Source organism: Bos grunniens, chromosome 27 (genome assembly GCF_055505025.1).
Source record: "Bos grunniens cultivar Pamir isolate PY7600 chromosome 27, Bosgru_T2T1.0, whole genome shotgun sequence".
Classification (NCBI taxonomy): Eukaryota; Metazoa; Chordata; class Mammalia; order Artiodactyla; family Bovidae; genus Bos; species Bos grunniens.
In genome coordinates, this window is record NC_141191.1 from 15,046,792 (window position 1) to 15,068,609 (window position 21,818).

The 21,818-nt window shown below is 37.3% G+C and overlaps 1 protein-coding gene and 1 pseudogene across 12 annotated transcripts in view; both read left to right on the forward strand.

Annotated features, from left to right (window-relative positions):
- Positions 1-21,818, forward strand: part of TENM3 (teneurin transmembrane protein 3) — a 2,452,009-nt gene that overhangs the window by 2,024,047 nt on the left and 406,144 nt on the right. The window lies entirely within an intron of this gene.
- Positions 896-21,161, forward strand: LOC147343542 (protein CEBPZOS pseudogene; annotated as a pseudogene). The gene has a single exon (XR_015156090.1). The product of XR_015156090.1 is annotated as a protein CEBPZOS pseudogene (transcript).

Here is a 21,818-nt window from a genome sequence, read left to right on the forward strand (position 1 = left end):
ACTGTATTGGAATTTTCTTCTCTTTATCATTTGACTTGAGATAGTTTTCCATAATGATTAGATTATAAACTAAATGTAAAAGCTTTTTGAATTCATATTAAAATGGATACAAATGCATATAAACTTGAGAAAGGAACAATTTAAAATGTCTTGGGAGAAGGCAATGGCACCCCACTCCAGTACTCTTGCCTGGAAAATCCCATTATGAATAGTGCCTTGACTGTAAACATGAAGTCACACAGAAGCTGAAAACTGAATAAAGTTGGGACATGACTTTTTGAATTGATTTCTTAGTATAGCAACTACATTTTCATTCAATGAGTAGTCAATGTTAGGTATTGTACCAGGGGCTGGGGGGAAAAAATGAGTAAGATATAGTCTCTGATTGTAAAAATTCACAGGCTGGTTGGGCAAATCGGCAAGTAAATATTGCATTGTAATTTTAATGTGCTAAGTAATACTACAACACAGAGTGCAGAATTGATGTCTGCATAGAGCAGATTCTTGCCACAGAGACAGGAGAGGCAGCAGAGGAAAAATGGTTTCATAAAGGAGGAAGGAAGCGGCATTGGTTATTGTTGTGGTTGCCACCCAGTTCGGTCATCCAACTCTGCGACCCCATGGACTGCAGCACCCCAGGCCTCCCGTCCCTCGCCATCTCCTGAAGTCTATGCAAGTTCATGTCCATTGCATCGGTAATGCCGTCCAGCCATCTCATCCTCTGACACGCTCTTCTCCTTCTGCCCTCTATCTTTCCCAGCCTCAGGGACTTTTCCAGTGAGTCAGCTGTTGGCATCAGATGACCAAAATACTGGTACACGGGCTCAAAGGATGTGCAAAAATGCAAGATGTAGACAAAGCAACGAAGGAGAGGGTGTAAAATCCCCGTGAACTGTTGCAACAGTTGCAGGCTGTTTTTGCCTGGAACACAGGTTGTGTGTGGATGAGCGATGAGTGTTTGGTCTACAGATAGCCCCAGACCAGACTGCAAAACACCTTCAATGGCCATGCTCAGGAATTTGTACTTTTTCTGTAGGTAATGGGAGTTTCATGCAAAGGAATATTACAGGCATATTTACCATTTACAGAGCACCTTGAGAGCAGTGTAGGGAGTTGGCTGTCTTTCCCACAAAGGGAGTAAGCTCTGTAGGGCCATGGCCCTGTTCACCCTTGTGTCTCTGTGCTCCCTCATGCAGTGCCTGATCCTGGAGCCAGAACTGTGGCTGAACAGCTCCATGATTGGAGGTCAAACTTGAGAGGAAACTAGCCAATCAGGTAGTGTTATAATTAGCAAAGTGAGAAAATACAAATGTTTGAACCAAGAATTGGAAAGGAAAGGGAGACATTAAAATTCAACAGAATGAAAACTTGATTAACTCTGCATTGGGGTTAGGGAAGAAGAAGACATTTAAAAGACTCTCTAACATGGAAGTGATGGTGTAAATCCAAGTGGGAGCTTAAAGCTTATTGTTTAATAAATTCAGTAATTCAGACAAGGCCAGGTTGTATTTGAGGGGTCTGTGGAACATCAAAATTCAGAATAGATTAAGCAATTATATATATATCTATGTGCTTTGCTGGTAGCTCAGATGGTGAAGAATCTGCCTGTCGATGCAGGAGATGCAGAGTTCATTTCCAGGGTCAGGAAGATCCTCTGAAGGAGGGCATGGCTACCCATTCCAGTATTCTTGCCTGGAGAATTCCACGGACAGAGGAGTCTGGCAGGCTATAGGCCATGTGGTTGCAAAGAGTCGGATACGACTAAGTGACTAATACCTTCACTTTTCATATATATAAAATTCAGTTAGATTTTGTTCAAAAATATTTACCTTATCATCTGTACAATTGCAGTGAAAGCCATGGGGCATAATCAAACCTCTCCCCAAAAGCAGATAAAATGAGAAAAGAAGAGGAATGAAGGTATAATACTGAGGTCACCAACATTTAACATAAAGTTATAGAAGAAGCACCAATGAAAGAAACAAAGAGGGACTTTCCATAGAGACAAAAGGAAGTGTCCGTTCACGAAGACCACAGAGGCAGGAAATGATTAGCAGTCAGACATTTCCATAGCCTGTGGACTGCACAGAGGATATGAATTTCCGAGTAGCGCGTGTGGTCACCAAGTGGCAGTGGGTGGAGAGATGAACGGAAACCATGGCACCAGCAAGTGCAGATTTTTCTCTCCAAACCTGAACTAAGGAAAGGGTTAGGTGTAACTCCTGGGGAACACAAGGGCAGGGATATTTTTATATTGGAGGACATTTCAGGATCTTTCCTAGGAAATGGACAGGGTGATATTATAACAGGAAGATCGAAGTGAAGATTAAAGGGGAGATGAGGTCTGGCCTCTGAGAGGTCAGGAGCAGAGAGATCTTGAAATAGAAACTTAGGTAACTGAATTCCTCAATACTTTTTATCTTCTAAGCTACTTTTCATCTTACAATTTTGTGTACATCAGTAGCTTAGAGTTTGCTGTAGGAGAGATATACGTTTAAAAGGTATCTTTCTGGGACTTCCCTGGTGGCCCAATGGTTAAGATTTCACCTTCCAATGGGGGTGTGGGTTGGATCCCTGGCCAGTGAGCTAAATACCATGTCCCTCCTGAACCAAAATACCAAAATACTAAAATAGAAGAAGCAGCAGCAATTTTGTAACAAGTTTAATGAAGACTTTAAAAATGATCCACATCAATAAAAAACTTAAAAAATAAATACAAGGTACATTTGTATCTACACTAATTAAAGTCATAGCAAATATCCAGGCAGTGTAGGAAAAATCGATGATATTCAATGGAGTTAAAAGTTCATGTCATCAAAAGGTTTGGGGGAAAGTAGATTTTTATTCAAAATTGATATTTTGTTTAAAATAGCTTTATAAAACTATTAAATATAGCACACCTAGAGTTCAATGAAAAACAGATAATTATCTGGATCTTGAAATAACAGGATTGCTGTCAGTACAGGATTCCCCATACAGACACATAGATAACTTCTTAAATCCTTTCCTTGATCATTGATTTGTATGTGTGTGTATATGATCTATATAAAATACATAGATATATAATAAAATAGACATATGGATATATAAAATGAAAGTAAAAGTCGCTCAGTCATGTCTGACTCTTTGTGACCCCATGTACTATACAATTCATGGAATTCTCCAGGCCAGAATACTGGAGTAGATAGATCCCTTCCCCAGGGAGTCTTCCCAAACCAGGGATCAAACCCAGGTCTCCCACATTACATTGCAGGCAGATTCTTTACCAGGTGAGTCACCAGCGAAGCCCAGTATATAAAAGTAGATATGATAAATTAAAAATAGATATATATTTATATATGGATCATACACACACCTATATACATACATAAGTGTGTTTGTATAATCTTTGCCCCATGGTTTAAATTACTAGCTTAAACATAAGTCTTGGAATTTCCCTGGCAGTTCAGTGATTAAGAATCCAAGCTTCTACCACAGGGAGCACAAGTTTGAGACCTCATTGAAGAAGTAAGATCCCATAGGTCGGGCAGTGTGGCCAAAAAAATTAAAGAATAAGTCTTTGCACCTTAGTAACTCCTGCATGGTTTTGCACTAGCCACACTGTCTTTTTGCATAAAAACAAAATGCGTATTTACCAACATAAAATTATACAACCAGATTTGATTATTAGCGAACACTCGAGGAATTACCCAACATTCATTTTTTAAAAATACACAAAAGAGAGTAAAAAACAGACCACAAGTGAAATGTCTGAGAAATAGAAATAGGCTATAAAAAGCCAGAATGGTAGTTATTATTTGCTTATGCATGTTTGCGTATGGAAAACTGTGACTTTGTGAAATGATTATTCAGACTAAACTGAATAATTGATTTGCTTTAACTGGTTAATATCAAAGTAATCAATTGGAAGTAGGCTTGCTCTTCCAACTGGTTTTTATAGAAGTGTTAAAGTTCACAAAGAGAAATCTTAAAATTTTGACATACAGCAGCTGGAGATTCCTGGGGGACTGGAAAGTGTTTGAATGAAATGTCAGTTGCTATAGAAAACATGTATAAAACATTCCCTTATAATGGACTGTGTCTCATTTCCTGTGAGTGGAGCACCATTGTCTAGATTGTACAAAATGTGCTCAAAGGTAACTTAAATTGTTTAAATGAACCTATTTAGGAAGTTTAAAGACTTCAGATAATCATTAGAATTTTTTAAGCATTTAATTATTATTTGTATTGTATCAATAACACAAGGAAAATGATAGGTGATAGAAATAATAAAAATGGAACTTTAAACCAATTTTAAGTATAAAATATTATAAGTGTTTATATAAAATAAATTCATGCCCTGAATTTATTTTAGTTACTTAGCATTACATATCATTGGAAGACACAGAGGAGTATGTGGATAATATTCACTAGTTCCTGTTTTGGTATTTATGCTTTTATTTTTATCTCTGTGTATATTTTTTTATTAAATTGAAATTTCTGGGAGTTCCATCCTGGTCTAGTGGCTAGAGTTCAGTGCTTTCATTGCCATGGCCTGGGTTCAAATGATCCGGGAACTGAAATCCTACAAGCCTCGTGTGTGGCCAAAAAAAAAAAAATTTTGGAATTTCTGTTTTGACCTAAGTTTCTCCACATTATTAGACTCTTCCATAATTTGTTTTAACATATCCACTACTTTTAGACAGCTAGGTTGTTTGACTTTTCAGTTTCATAAATTGCATTGTGATAACAATTCTAGTGGATAAATCTTTGCCTCTAATTCTGTATCCCTTAATATCTTAGGATAAATTCTTGGAAATGGAAGATCAGAGGCAAAGGGTATGAAGGGTATGTACAGTTTAAAGCATTTGATAGACCCTGTCAAAATGCCCTGAAAAAAAAAAAAGTTGTATCAATTTACACTCTGACTAGAAATATTAGTAAGTATCTTTTCCCATAAGCCATTGACAAGGAATGTTGCCATGCTTAGAATTTTGGCAACTAGATGGAAACATAGTATCTTACTGTTGTATATTCATTTGAGTAATAGGTTAAATATAGTCTCATATAGGTGTGTGTACTCTTTGTATTTCTTTTGTGAATTGTCAGTTTATGCCCTTTGCACATTTTTCTATTCGGGGTGGAGAAATGGGTCTTCCAGAAATCAGGAAGATGAAGGAGGAGACAGCATTCAAGGACACTGGGACACTGACTCTGCTTTTTTCCACCTTGTGTACATCTGGCCTTGATGAGACGGGTTTGGTTGCAGGAGGACCTGATAAAAATAAACGTCTCCTTAAATGCAGGCCTTCTGCTTATAGACATATGTGTAGTTCCCCAGTAGTGATGAATAATGACACGAACTCCAGCTATGAAAGAGCTGGGGCACAGCACAGATGTAACGTCCTCCACTCTATCAGGATTCCACCTTGCTTAAACAGCTGCACGTTCCTTATTAGAGATTCTAGGTGCCAAGAAAATCTGTATTGACTCCAGCTTGGAGGAGCAAGTTCATTTCCACAAAGTTTCTGTATCCTTATTAAATAAATGAAAAACTTAAAGCAGGTGATAGTAACAGTGGGAGGTAAATCTCTTTCCATCAATCAATAGACTGTTGGAAAAGATACAGAGATATAGTTACACATGTACATATACATATTTTTTTTCTTATTGAATTGCATAGGTTTCATGAAGCAAGAATCTTAATAACCCCTTGTCTCTTTTAAAATATCTAAATATACCATTAAGTGCTTTCCTCAGTTTAATTTTGTATTTGTTCATTTATTTGGCATCCTTGAGTGGGCTTGAACCATTTCATTTTTGAAAGAATTTTTTAGAAACTTTAAAATATAGTTATCAATTATTATTTTCCTTGTGGCTTTTTTATGCCTAGAAATGTTGACTTTACCCCTAGAACAAATAATCAGTTTTATTTTCTTCACTTTCGTATTTTTTTTTTTTTTACATTTAATCTATCTGAATTTTATTTATTTTTTTAATTTAATTTTATTTTTAAACTTTACATAATTGTATTAGTTTTGCCAAATATCAGATATAGTCTGGCTCAGCTGGTAAAGAATCCGCCTGCAATGCAGGAGACCTGGATTCAATTCCTGGGTTGAGTTGAGTGGTGTACAAATTTAAATTGATTTCCTTCACACAGTTTGCTTTTATAAATGTCATTTAATTTAATTAGGGATTGCTTCATAATGTCCAATGAATACATGCTAATCTACTTAAATTTGGCAATAAGACATCAATAAAAATTAGTGCTATTAATTCTTTGCAAAAGAAATGGGGTAAGATTTATCAGATATCTTATACAATAGTAGTAGATACTAAATTCAGGTTTGGCGGTTTCTGAGAGATCTAGAATGTTAACTAAAATTAAACATTTTCAGGAATGCACAATTAACCAGTAACAGTATAATATGTAACTCTTAGGCATTGCAAAAAATATAGTAGAAAAACAGACTCTCATAAGTTTGTGGACGTTACATATAATAGCAGCAGTTATGAGATCTATTTTTTATTAAAAAATAAAGCATGAAACCTGCAAAAGCCAGGTTGCATTATGCACTTATTTTGTGGACCTCCTTGCCTTAAATAATTTGACAGATATTTTTAAAGAATAAGATTGGACCTTTTGCTCTCAGGCCTACAGACTTGAAGATACAGGGCGTTACAAACAGAAAACAATTACAAGACAAAGCAACTGGATGAAATGGTTTAGCGACATGGCTAAATTTCACACTGGAAAGAAAAAAGTAATGGAGGTTTAGAAAAGGAAAGATTTTGAAGAGTTCGTAGAATTCCAGCAAGATGTTGAAGGTAGTAAAATATGTTGAAATATTTGCAGAAAAGCAGTACATACTTACAGTTGGAAAAACTTGAAGAAATGCTTGGAAGCACCAATGGAAACAATGGTAGCCTCCTTAGGTCACCCTTAGATTCTGGAAGAATCCTCTTGGGGAATACTGGAAGCTAAAGTTGACAGTTAAGTGGAATCCACTTGTGGAGAACTGCCAATGTCATGGTGAAAGAGCTAAGATTGTTTCTGCAGGCCGTGTCTGTCCAGTCCACCTCTTAAAACAGTAGAGACACAATGAATGGACTGTGTGAAGGCCAACTTGGAATGGATGAGCCGCAGTTCCATATACATAACACATAGAAAGGCGTTATGCTGAATCGAGAGGACAGGTGTAGTAGGATTTTCAGGACTTTGTCATGTGAGAAAGACAGGAGTTAAAATGAGTGCAGAACCTGGACAAATGTGGCTGCAGTAGGAAAATAAATAACGAAAGGCCCCAGAAAGAGAGTTGAAATAGATTGTCATCCGCACAATTACATAAAGCCATCGTGCAGAAGAGTGCATATTGCAGTTTATGAAGCAGTAAACAGTATGAAAAAGATGTTAGTCAAAAACTAAAAATAGATGTGGATTTAAGGGAATATACAATGATTTTATTCAAAAACGAGATGGACAGTGAATAATAGCAGATCTAATACAGACTCAAAAGAGATGCTTATTTCTCCTTTTTTTTTTTTTTTTTTCCTGAAAGATCCCTTAGAACAAGACACTTAGTTATCATACAATATCAGTAAGAACCCTATCTATTCTATCCCGGTGCACTAATTTGTTACTAGAGTAAGAGCCTCAGTGATTGAAAGGCAGAGTCCGAGAATATCTTATTCCCATACATTTTAGTTGTGTCCTGACAGATCTCAAGGCAATCACTACATAAAATAGATTTCCTGTGCTCTTGACTTTGTACTTATCTTCACCATGGCTATAATGAGCGTTTTGCAACTAATGTATTTTCCATGGGAACCACCAGAAAAACCATAATGGTACAAGGAGGGAGGCTGCAAAATTATTAATAGTAAATCTTATTACATTTCCACCAGTGGGTCTCAATCCTGACTAAGATTTTATATCAGTGCGATTGAATCCTGTAGATGGCTTGATAAAGGCAAGGGCGTGCCCTAACACTGGGCCAGTGGGCTCTTCAACGCTCTAAAGACAAAGGATTTAAATTCCAGTAGCTCTTATGGTCTAGGTGTAAACTTTATGGTTTTACCATTAGTACATTGAGTGTGATTATTATTCTTTATCCCAAAATCTTAAGAGATCAGTGCAGAGGGTCAGAAGAGGAGCAGTATTTCTTTAAAGTATTGCAATAATTTTACCTGTCTATTCCTATTGCTAAAGGGATACAAAGGATGAAAGGGACCTATTTGGTGGTGACAAGTTTTTCCTATAAGGGATAAGAATATTGCCATATCTACCCATGATGTGGATATTGCCATATATACCCATGTTTCAAGTGATTTGTACTAAGTGTATAGCTCATTAATAGTTGACACCTGTCAGGCAAGATTTTGCTTTCTGAAGAAATACCAGGGAGGCTCGGTACTTAGACTGACCTTTCGCATAAGATATATTTCTTATCCTACCTTAACTAGGAAATTTTATACACAAAAATCCTCTTACTCCAATCAATTCTGGTTCTGCTGTGATGACATCGTTCCTTTATGGAACAGTTTGTATTCTTTCCAAAATCCTTTCAAGATTCTTTCAAAATCCTTTGGCATCCCATGGAAAGTGTCACTGCTCTGCAGAAGGATTTTGAAAATAGTTACTTTGTAACAATGATAACTCATAAGGATTTTGGATGTGAACGTTGTTATTGTTCTTTAGAAAAATTATTGTACGAAAATCCAAATGGCAGAGTAGAGGTTGACAGAGATAGAGGCAGAAACAGAGTTAGATATTTGTATTGTATTGAGTACCTATTGTATTCAATCTACTACCTTCTGAGATTTAGTTAGTATTATCCCTATTTAACCAAGAAAAGAAAATTAAGGCTGAAAGAATCTAAATATCTTGATATGGTTCCAAAATGACAAGGCCAGGATTGAAAGCCACTGTGTAATTCCCAAACCCACTATCTGATTCTACGGGGAGGGAGGAGGGTGGGGGGTTCAGGATGGGGAACACGTGTATACCCATGGCGGATTCATGTTGATGTATGGCAAAACCAATACAATATTGTAAAGTAAAAAATAAATAAATCAATGAGTAACAAAATAATAATAATAAATAAAAAATAAATAAATCCCACTGGACTACACCGCTTACTCTTGCATGGGATCTCCTGGTACCTGGGCAACAGTATAGCGCCTGTCCCCTCAAATCACCTGCTTTTCAAAGAGAAGGAACAAGCCTTGTGAATTTAAATGTCTTCCATGTCACCTTGAGCTTCTGTGTAGTTGGATTTGTTTCATACTTCTTAGTCTAAGATATAATCCTCCTATTTTAAGAAAACAGTTTCTCTGGCACAGTGCTAGGGACACTTGATTATAAATGGAAAGATATGGGTTCTTTATGCTGGTTCTATCATTAACTTGTTTATCTTGGATCATTCACCCAATGTCTTTTTGTCTGAATTCTTTCAAACGGTGCCTACTTATTAAACCATTTTAAAGAATATGCATGTTTATGTTTTTGGTTAACCGTCCACGGCTAATATTGAAAAGTTTTTTTTTCTTGAGGATTTACCTCAAAGGAGGAAAGTCACACTGGGTTAGGATAAGTCCATCAAAGTGAAGAGAGAATCGAATAAACTACCTAAAGTAGCAAGAAAAATTAGACTCATTATTTGCATCAATCAAGTATAATCCAAGTTTCCTTTGCTTTTGTGTATGTCCAGTAATACATTGATAAAGAATGGAACTATGATCCTTAAATGAATTCAAGATATGTTATTGCCTACAAAATTTTGTTATCTTTTGTTTTCACTAATATTTCTATGTTACCCAGTCATTTCAGATTCCTAATATAAATTTTTTCAGTGCCAGGAGTTTTATCTATGTAAACATTGAGTATTGTGTGATATTTCATTATATAAGTTTAGGAAATTTGCTTTTAGTGATATTCAGGAAGAAATTTTGGGTGACTAGTTTGCCATATTTGGCAAGTAGGTCCTGAATGTTTAACAGATGAATAAAAAAAAATAACTTTTTGTCTTACTTGCTTCACTTAGCAAAATACTCTGTAGGTTCATGCATGTTGTCACAAATGACAGGATCTCAGGCTTTTTTTTTTTTTACAACTAATATGCCTGTGAGTGTGTGTGTGTGTGTGTGTGTAAAACATCATTTCCATTCATCTGTCAGTGGACACTTAGTTTGCTTCCGTATCTTGGCTATTATAAATAATGCTTTAGTGAACATAGGGATGCATAAATCTTTTTGAATTAGGGTTTTTATTTTCTTCAGATTAATACCCAGGGGGTGGGATTGCTAGATCACATGATAATTCTATTTTCAGTTTTTTTATTTTATTTTTTTGCATTTTATTTTATTTTTTTAAATTTTATTTTATTTTTAAACTTTACAACATTGTGTTAGTTAATGTGAAAGTGAAGTTGCTCAGTCCTGTCTGACTCTTTGCAACCCCAAGGACTGTAGCCTCCCAGGCTCCTCCGTCCATGGGATTTTCCAGGCAAGAGTACTGGAGTGGGTTGCCATTTCCTTCTCCAGGGGATCTTCCCAACCCAGGGATCGAACCCGGGTCTCCCGCATTGTAAGCAGACGCTTCACCATCTGAGCCCCCACTGTTTTGAGGACCCTCCATCCTGTTTTCCACAGTGACTGCACCAATTTACATTCCTGCAACAGTACAGGAAGCTTCCCTTTTCTCCACGTCTTGGAAAACACTGTATATTTTCACTTCTTTGTGGAATATAAAAACAAAACAAACGAACAAATAAAACAGAAACAGACTCACAGATTCAGAGAACAAACTAGTCGCTGCCAGAGGGGAGAGGGTGGGGGATGGTGACACAGGTAGAAACGACCTATTCCTGTGGGATGAAAAGGGACAAACTACCAGTTATAGAATAAGTAAGTCACATCTTTATTTTATAACTGGTAATAATATACAGCACAGGGAACATAGTCAATGATATTTTAATAACTTTGTATGTTATATAATGTATAAAAACATCAAATCACTGTTATACATCTGAAGCTAATATAATATTGTAAATCAACTGTACTTCAATTAAAAGACAAAAATAACTGACATTACTTACATATTTCAATCTTTTTTAAAAAGATGATCAAGCCAGTTTTCACAAACGGAAAACTGTGACACTGCCTCATCCTCTCTCGTGCACTTGGCAAAGAAAGATTTCATGTGGAACACAGTGTTTTGTTTTGACCGTGGTAATACTTGATTTCCATACATGAATCATTTCTACTCCAAACTTCCCCATGTATTGTTATCTCTGTCTTTCTTGAAATAGTGCAGCCTCTCAAAACACAATCTGGTTCAGGTTATTATTTCACTGAAAGAACATGCATGTGATCATCAGCTTGTTTCTAGAGGAAATGATCTCTAGGAATCAATTCTTTAGCTTTGTGTGGCTAAAGTAAGTCTGATGGAGACCTTGAGAGATACCAGTTTCGCTCTCTGTCAGCAGACACAACTGAACTAGATACCGTGATTCTTCTGAGTTTGCCTGTATCTGTGTTTAATTAGAAATTTTTACGTGACTTCTATCCTAAGTTCTTGGCATGAAATGGAGCAATTTTGGTCCTCATCTTCATGTCATAATCCTTCCTATACTTGAGTAGCAAGACTTATCTTTCTTTTCTCAAAGCTAATTAGGCTCAATAGTCATTCTTTGATAAATTGATCCTACCTCCTAGACTTAATCGTTTTCATTATTCACTGAGCATCTTCCCAATTCATTATGTCTCCTTAGTTTCTGGGAACCTCAAAACACACACACACACATGCACTTTCTCTTGCCATTTTAATGATAGTAATATCACATTTCTGCTCAAAATTATCTTTAGTGCCTACAACATATATCAGCAGTATATTTAAAAGCATGGCGTCTGTCCTCAAAATATGTTTTCAGTAGTTAAATTCTCCTTTATGGCCCTTGAATTCAATTCTGATCTGTGTGACGTTACTAGAACCATTCAAAAGATTTTTTGCTTGTTACTTTTCCCTTCCTCTTGTTTTTTCTAAATTTCTTTGTAATTTTAACCTTGGATTTCTTTAGAATCTTTCATAAAAAACTCTTATTTCCCAGATCATATTTCCTCCCATAGATTAGGAGACCAGAATTTTCATGTGGCTCTCTTCTCACATCCTTTTATCCTACTAATTTTGTCCAGTTATATTGTAATGTTTAGTTCACTATCCTGCTTGTTAATTATCAGGCCCTCTACCCCTTTTTCTCTCCCTTCATGTCATCCCTATAAATTTGTTTGCAACTGGAATACTCAAATACATGTTTCTTCCAACCTACAGCTCTTAATAAGCCAGGATGAGCAGTAAATGTCTACTCGAAAGGCTGACTTACTACCCATTCAATTCTTATTTCCTACCCTCTAAAAGTCCATGAGGCTTTAAAGAGATCTACATTTAAAAGGGAATACAATATGTTAGTTGTGAATGCCTGCCCTACAAATGTGATATTTCAGTTATTTCTGTTTTAAAAATATACCTTAGAGTAAGTATCTTATTTTAGACTGTCACTTACGGTGTTATATAGGTAAATTATGCAAACTCTCATTAACAAAAATAACTTGTTATCCTTTGCAAACACACTTCCAGTTTAAAAAAAAAAAAAAAAACTGCTGTTGGGGAACGGAATGGTAGCTGTCTTTTAGTAACCTGCTTTTTTTTTTTTTCCTAATGGATATAAATCATTAGAAATAAATTGTGTTCTGTCATTGTAGCCGGTAATTGGTGACATTTTCTTGTCACCATGGGATTATAAATAACAGCAATATACATACTGTCAAAAGATTCGTTATGTTATGAAAAACATAAACCAATAGTCTGTTCCTTTTAACTATACTTTGCATATTTTCTATGTTAAGTGTAACACTGATACTTTCACCAATTTTTAAGGAATACTCAACAGCACAGACTTCGTCATTAATAACTTCATATTGTTTCCTTTTGCTTTAAATGTATTTTAATTATTTCTATTTCTTCTATAATGTACCTGGAAAATATATTCTTCAGAGAGAGTTTTGTTTGCAAACAGATATTTTATCCATAAAACAGATAGTGTTTTTTTTTAAAGTGGTAAAATATAAAAGAGATACAAAAGACTGTAAACATTCATTTTAAAATGGGTCATGTTATAAGAATAAAAATACAAGGACCTCAAATTTTTGCTTGTGTAATAAGTAGTGATAATCTGTCCTCAGGCCAAAGAAATAATAATCCATTGGGAAGGAACATTCATGTGGACCAAATCTCTAATTAACTTGCTTCATTAATTATTAAATTAGCCTGCAAAACACAACTTTCCAATTTGACTGTCCTGGCAACGTCACATACCTATCACCTCTTAGACCACCACACCCCATAAAAGAAGATAATATCTCTGTTTCTTACTTTCAGTAGCTTCCATTGCTTCCTGGAAAGAAGTTTTTATTTTCCTTTACTTCCTCAAAATTAAAACAGGACAGCTCCTGCTGGGTTATGGAGAGGGCTCAACAGACAAGCCCATTACAGCTTTTATTTGACCTCTGTCTTTCTGAACAAGTTTATCTATCTGCCTCTCCCTGGACTCATTTTGGGGAACTCTTGCCTTCACGACTTCCCCATTGAGATGATGTGTTCTAAACTTCTCCCTTTGATTTTCTCTTTCCACTTATGCAACAAAGTTTATCTCAGATTCCTTCATTTTGAGAAAATAACATTAGTAATGCTCAAAATTCTCCAAGCTAGGCTTCAATAGTGTATGAATCAAGAACTTCCAGGTGTTCAAGCTGGATTTAGAAAAGGCAGAGGAACCAGAGATCAAATTGCCAACATCCATTGGATCATAGAAAAAGAATTTCAGAAAAATATATACTTATGCTAAAACCTTTGACTGTGTGAATCACAACACACTGTGGAAAATTCTTCAAGAAATGGGAATATCAGATCACCTTACCTGCCTCCTGAGAAACCTTTATGCAAGTCAAGAAGCAACAATTAGAATCAGACATGGAACAAGGGACTAGTTCCAAATAGGGAAAGGAGTACGTCAGAGCTGTATATTATCACCCTGCTTATTTGACTCATATGCAGAGTACATCATGTGAAATGCTGGGCTGCATGAAGCACAAGCTGGAATCAAGATTGCTGGGAGAAATAGCAATAACCTCAGATATGCAGATGACCCCATCCTTATGGCAGAAAGTGAAAAGGAACTAAAGAGTCTCTTGATGAAAGAGGAGAGTGAAAAAGCTGGCTTAAAACTTAACATTCAAAAAACAAAGATCATGGCATCTGGTCCCATCACTTTGCGGCAAATAGTGGAAATGCTGACGGACTTTATTTTCTTGGGCTCCAAAATTCAGTGTGGACAGTGATTGCAGCCGCGAAATTAAAAGACACTTGCTCCTTGGAAGAAAATCTATGAGAAATCTGGACAGCATATTAAAAAGCAGAGATATTACTTTGCCAACAAAAGTCCCTATAGTCAAAGCTATGGTTTTTCCAGTAGTCATGAATGGATGTAAGAGTTGGACCATAAAGAAGGCTGAGTGCCAAAGGATTGATGATTTTGAATTGTGGTGTTGAAGAGGACTCTTGAGAGTCCCTTGGACTGCAAGGAGATCAATCCAGTCAATCCTAAAGGTAATCAATTAGAATATTCATTGGAAGGACTGATGCTGAAGCTGAAGCTCCAATCCTTTGGCCACCTAATGGGAAGAACTGCCTCATTAGAAAAGACCCTGATGCTGGGAAAGACTGAAGGCAGGAGGAGAAGGGGACGACAGAGGCTGAGATGATTGGATGGCATCACTGACTCAATGGACATGAGATTGAGCAAGCTCTGGGAGTTGGTGATGGACAGGGAAGCCTGGTGTGCTACAATCCATGGGGTCACAAAAAGTCAAACACAACTGAACGACTGAACAACAACAAAAAGGTTTTTCCTTACTTTGTTTTGCAATTATTCATTCAATAAACATAGTCACGGTGTTGCATCTTTCTCTTCAGGGGCTGCAAAGCTGAAAGCCAAGACCTTCCAGGGTTGGTAGTGAAGAAGCTTAGTAATAACTCTAATAGAGCTCCAGATACTTGTAATTTCAGAGCTCTTCATCACATTTTTGTCTCTTTCATTATTTTTGCATTAATTTCTTGTTATTTTGGGCACTACAGCATTCATCTGTCCCTTTTTGTCTCTAAAGTTTAGCCCTTTAGCAAAGTGATCCTTTTACTAATCAAGTCACCAAATCTTTTTTGTTTCCTGGACTGCATCTAAGTTATGTTTGATTTTGAATTCTGCTTTTTCTTTGTTAGCCTCCTGATGTTTCTTTGATTTCCATTCTTCTTCCTACTTAAAATCATATTGCCATCACAAGCTGTAAAATGAGTCTCTTTCACACTGGATATTTTTTAAAGAAATTTTCCAAACATAAACTGCTATAACATTTTGTCAAAAAATGAACTCGCATGACTTATATATTTTTCACCATGGCAGTCAAAACTATTTGCCAAAGTGGAACTCAATTTTCTACTTTTTATTCCCACTTAACATTTCCAAATCACTTCCAAAATTTCAACATGATTATTGAATACTTTGTCTTACTTTCCTACTTGAAATCTTTTCACTGCTCTATAGTTTCATCAAATTCAACCTATTTATTTATTTCAAAGCTACTTTTGTCCCTAGAATACAGGGAGCATATATATTACTTCATTCACATTTCTGCATTTCTTTTGTCTCCTTTCCTTACATTTAGAAATTTTTATTTCTTTCCTCCAATTCTCTTGATTCCTGGCTCCATAAAATGTCTGTTCACCAAAAACAAGAAGTTGAATCAATCTTCTTAGGAAGATTTCAATCCTCTAAGCTTATCTTTCCCTGGTCGCTTAGACAGTGAAGCGTCTGCTTGCAATGCAGGAGGCCCAGGTTTGATCCTTGGGTCAGGAAGATCCCCTGGAGAAGGAAATGGCAACCCACTCCAGTATTCTTGCATGAACGGAGGAGGCTGGTAGGCTACAGTCCGTGGGGTTGCAAAGAGTCAGACGTTTCTGAGCAACTTCACTTTCACTTTCAAGCTTATCTTTCTTGTTATTTCAACACCAAATAATCTTATCTTCCTTTCTTTACCTGAGATTCCTCTGAAGACATCATAATGGACTCTTTATTGGCTGCCATTCTGTGAATCAACCACGTACTTTCTTGACACTTGGCTTGATCATGCTAAGCTGGCAATCTGCATTACCTTCCTAGCTACTGTTTATGGGTAATCCTGCCAGCTTTTGTGGCTTCACTTAAGTACATCTTCATTTTGGTTGTTCCAAAGTGCAACTAGCTGACCTACCGCCAAATTCCCACGGTGCCTTTCCCTCTAGTTCTTCCATGACATTTAGCATTTACTGCATTGTTATTGTTCAGTCGCTAGGTTGTGTCCAACTCTTGGTGACCCCTTGGACTGTAGCCCTCCAGGCTCCTGTCTTCCACTCTCTCTTGGAGTTTACTCTAATTCATGTCTATTGAATGGGTGATGCTATCTAACCATCTGATTTTCTGCTGCCCCCTTCTCCTTTTGCCTTCAATCTTTCCCAGCATCAGCATCTTTTCTAATGAATCAGCTTTTTGCATCAGGAGGTCAAAGTACTGCAGCTTCAGCAACAGTCCTTCCAATGAATATTCAGGGTTTTCTACATTATATTGAATTTATCTATGTATCTATCTTTTTCTCTCCCCTCTATCTTAAAAGCCTAGAAAAGAGGTGCAAGGCCTTAAAAGCAAAGGAACAGAAGAGCTACACCCAAAACAGGTGCCCAGTTAAATTTTTCAACAACCAAATGAAGAAATGTTCATTGAACTATGCATAATGTCAGAAAGTTTGTGGGAGGAAGAAAGAGAAAAACTTAGTTCTTTGTAGATGAACATTGTGGTCTTCTTGGTGGGGAAATAGATATTTGTATACTCCAACCTACAAAAATATGTTATAAAGAGCTTTATATTGTGGAAGTGTTTTTAAAACTACATTTGTGAAAAGGAGAATGAATGCATTGGCTTCCATGACATATGGTTTTAATTAGAATTCAGACCATTTGTGCAGCCCTTATTATGGTTTCTTCTTATTTGCATTCACTGGATTTTCTTTCCTAAATGATTTATACACTTGCATAACTTGAAATTTTAAGCATTGAATTTATTGCACATTGTCATTATACATTAAAATTATTTTTATAATCTTGAGTACTTTAATAGATCGTATGTTCTTATGCATATAATTTATGTTAGGAATTTTTTTTAGCAAGCTTTACACTGTCATTTGGAGCACTTTAGAAATCAATATCATAGAATCCTATAAGGAGAAAAAAATATTTCCAAAAGTACTCCCCTGTGTTCCCATTAATTTGTGTATTATCAAAGTCTTTATTAGGAATATAGTTGCTAATGTAAGCCTATAATAAACAGAGTATAATTGAATTTTCAATATTTTGTCATCTGGGAGTAATTTCCTTACAAGACCTCTGCTCCATCTTCTGACTAATTGTCAGCAGTTACTCAGTATTACCACATTAATGTCACCAAACATTGTAAAAATATCTACCTGATTGCATTATATTTAAAGATATTCATTTCAAGCTCTTGGTATTTTCTCTTTAAATTATTTACCTCAATTTTAAATATCATTTAGAATGCAGTAAATGTAATGAGCCGACATGTTTTGAAAATACAAATTCAGACGTGAGCGCAGATTTGTTGGGTAGACAGTAAAGACAGTCATGTTGGGAGTCCCAGAGCATCGGAACAGCCTGGTGGTAGAGCAGGGGACTGGCTGGATCAGTCAGGGCTCCTGCTTAGACAGTGGACATCAGACCCTCTCCTTCACTGGGTTCAGCTTGCTTTTTGGTCTGTTACTTTTTTTTTTGTTTGTCTTTTCTGTGATCCTTATCTGGGTAGATCAGATTATGACACTATTATGCTAAATGATATCCTACATATTATCAAATCTAAAGGCAATAACAGTTGAACATACTAGACACAGGTGCGTTGGTGGGAAAGAGGGAAAAACTTTATTGCTGGTAGTGCCATATGGTTAGATTTGAACCTTTTTCTAATCCAGAACGCAAGACAGCATCCCTGGGACAATTCGGGTTTCTCTGTTGTTCCAGTATAATCAATACTATCTCCTTTCACTCTTACACATGTCTTGATTTGGTCATTAAATTAAATGGTCACTCAACCTGTAACACATTTTTAGCTTAGCACTTCTTTTATTTCCCAGACGGCTTGCTAATGACCTGTACAGTTAGATTGCAACGATTGTGTTCCTACTCAGAAATTCTACATTTGACCTATTTTGCAAAAACTCAGACTCTTTGTTCAACAGTCAAATACTGTTCAACAATTAAATTTTGACTGTGGATATGAGCATGGTCGATTTTTCTAATCCTAACATTTTCATCGTTTGCTTGTCAGTGATACAACATGCATATAAAACACAATATATAAATATATGATGATATGCATATGATTTAAAATTTTTAATTTGGAAGAAAATTTTCCAAGGAGGAGTCTTCACAGTGTATGAATGCAGGAAGGCCTGGTGATGCTAACCTAGTATTGTACAAGCTTACGTGTGTTCTCAATTAACTTCATCGCAGCAACGTTTGAGGGGATGTTTTATCATGTGATCATGGAAAGGGACATCTCTGTATGTGAGTCAAATCAGCACATTTGGCAAAAATGAGAAGTTGTGGTTTCAGATGGCATAGATGAACTCAGGTACAGCAAACATTGACGGGCACCCGCGATGCCCAAAGCCCTGTGCTCAGCTGTGGGAGCATGCAGAGAGAAGGCGGCTTCCTTGAGGGGACAGTGGCTCAGAAGTGGAAGTGGACAGCTCCCAATTAGCAGTCAGCTTCTCCCTGCAGACTGTGCTCAGCTTCTCAAAGGCAGTGAGGGTAGGTTATTGTTACTCCTATTTTATAAATGAGGAAAGTGAGGAATAGAGAGATTTATCTCTTTGTCTGTCTCGAGCATCTCCTTATGCCATTGTGGTGAACCAGACAGATACATCCTGTCCTCATGGGGGTTTGCAAGTCTAGTGAGAGAAACAGAGCTTCCACAAGCTCATGAAATCACTCCACATCTAAGGAAAGGAGCTAGCTTAGGTGGACTTAGCTAGTTTCGGGGTGGATGAGGGATGGAGGTCTTTGAATCAGGGGGTCAAGGAAGTCTTTCCTGAAATGTGACAAGTTTAAACCTGAGACTTTAAAGATCAGAATGAGTGAGTCAAGAGAGGCAGTGGAAGAGGTTGCAGGTAGAAAGAAAGCTCCGCGAAGGCCTAAGGAATGCAAGAGCTTGCAGGAGCGTTTGAGAACCTGAAGGCAGAACACTAAAGGATAACTTAACCATCAAGGCGGGTGTGACTTATGAAATAAGGCTGGTCAAGAAAGCTGGGCTTGGCAGAGCTTGGGTTTTAAAGGCACATGAACTTGCAGCAAATATATGTTGGGCCCCACAAGTCTGTCCCCAGCCCCAAATTGCAGCGGGAAGCCATGAAAGGGTTTCGAGCTGGGAGAGATGTGATCCAATTTGCCCAAGATCCCAGAGCTAAAAATTCCAAGAGCTGGAAGCAGTCTCAGGCCAAGCTGATTTCAGGGCCCCACTCCACATTCTAACACACCATTTCCCCAGAGACTTGACTGACTGAGAATGTGGCAGAAGGTGCATGCATAGAGAGGCACCCACAAAGCATGTGGTGATTCTAAGCAAGAAGAAGTCACATCCACTGGGGCTTTTGTTTTAAAGTCCAAGGGAGGAGGAAGTGGCATATGTCTGGAGGCTAAAGTTTCAGGAAAAGGAAAGAACATAAAATGTAGCAGACACGGAACCTCCACTGACATGTGCCACCCCTCGGGGATGTGCACACGGAATCGCAAAGGTTGGCTGAAGAAAGACTGAATGGGGCTTTACATGCTTGTCTGGGACTCTGTGATCTTTGTATATAATTCAGGAATTATCAAAGAGTCAGGGTAGGTATCTGAGTCAAATAATATGACTAGAGCTGCGCTTTAAAAGTAATACCATAATGAAAAAGAATTTGTATAACTGAATCACTTGGCTGTATAGTAGAAATTAATACAACATTGTACATCAACTAGACTTTAATGAAATAAATTTATACCTGTGATGGATTCATTTTGATATTTGGCAAAACTAATACAATTATGTAAAGTTTAAAAATAAAATAAAATTTAAAAAATTTAAAAAAAAATAAATAAATTTTTTAAAATGAGGGAATTCCCTGGTGGTCCAGTAGTTAGGAATCGGCACTTTCTCTGTCCTGGGATGGGTTCAGTCTCTGGTGGGAGGATCTAAGATCCTGCAAGCCATGCCATGAGACCAAAAATAATTTCTAAAATAAACATTAAAAATATTTCTGTGTATATATACACACACACACACACACATATGTATATGTATATAAGCTCTATCCTGTCCAACTCTTTGTGACCCCATGGACTGCAGCCTACCAGGCTCCTCTGTCCATGGGACTATCCCAGTGAGAATACTGGAGTGGGTTGCCATGTCCTCCTCCAGGAGATCTAGCCCATCCAGGGACTGAACCTGTCTCTCGCATTGCAGAAGAATTCTTTACTGCTGAGCCACTGGGGAAGCCCAGTACCTATGTATACCCACACCTATATCCAGAGTATAAAGACTGGCTCTAGAGTCAGACTGCCTGATCCCATGTTCAAGTTACACCACCAACTAGTTCTGTGGCCTTAGATAGTTTGCTTCATCTCTTGGTGTCTCCATTTCCTCAAGTTTAAGCGGGGTTAATCATAGTGGTGAAGACTGCTGCCATGGCCTGCCTGCCATCTGCCCCACACTGTGGGGGTTGCTCCAAGATGTTGCTTCGTATCTGATGGCCCGTGCTCTGGAACCACTGCAAAGAAGATTTTTAAAGGCAGTTTAGTAGCTGAATTTGTGGACCATTTTGGAGCACATTTTTTTTTGTTGTTTGAAAAGGTGAACACTAGCCAAGATTTCAGGCAAACAATGAGCAAGAAATTTCCCTTCATCATGGAAGTTTATTACAAATCTATTGAACACTCTAGAATGTACACAGTCAAAAAACAAGGTCAAGAAAAATGACTGAACAGCAAAAATTAGAAATTACCATCGATCAAAGTTTGCCCTATTTCATAGTAGCAGGCAGGATTAAAATTCCATAGTTGACATGGATGATTTTTGAAATATTTAAGGCCAAATGTAAATTCTAATTAAGTCAGAGGTTTTATTCTTTGGGCTGACTGTGAAGAAATTGATGGAAGGTTTATGTTATGAATGGAGTTATGTTTATACTACTCAGAATAAAGTGGTTCTCAAAAATAATAATAATAGCACCAAATTCACAATGCTGTTGAGCAGAGTAAATTAGATGATCATTGTAGAGAGTTCCCAGGGCGCTTGACTTACAGTCAGTACTCAATGCCTGTTCACTACTTCAGAAAAAGAACTGGTGCAGGAACTCCTGCAGGAGCTAGTTAAGATTCAGCTAGAGTGAAAGGAAAGGAAAAGTTAAGGGATGGAGTGCAAGGACAAATCACCACATTTGACCAGAAACTCCGTAAGAGAAGGAGCCACAACCACTTGGCTTCCCGTCACATCCCCCCATGGCTCGCCTGGGGCCTGGCGTGGAGGACGCGTGTGGTATGTGTGGATTTGAATTGAACTCACCCATGATGTGCTCAATAAATGCACATGCTCTGCTGTGGATCCGTTTTGCTCGTGGGTAGCATAGGCATATGCTGCTGATGATATGGATCC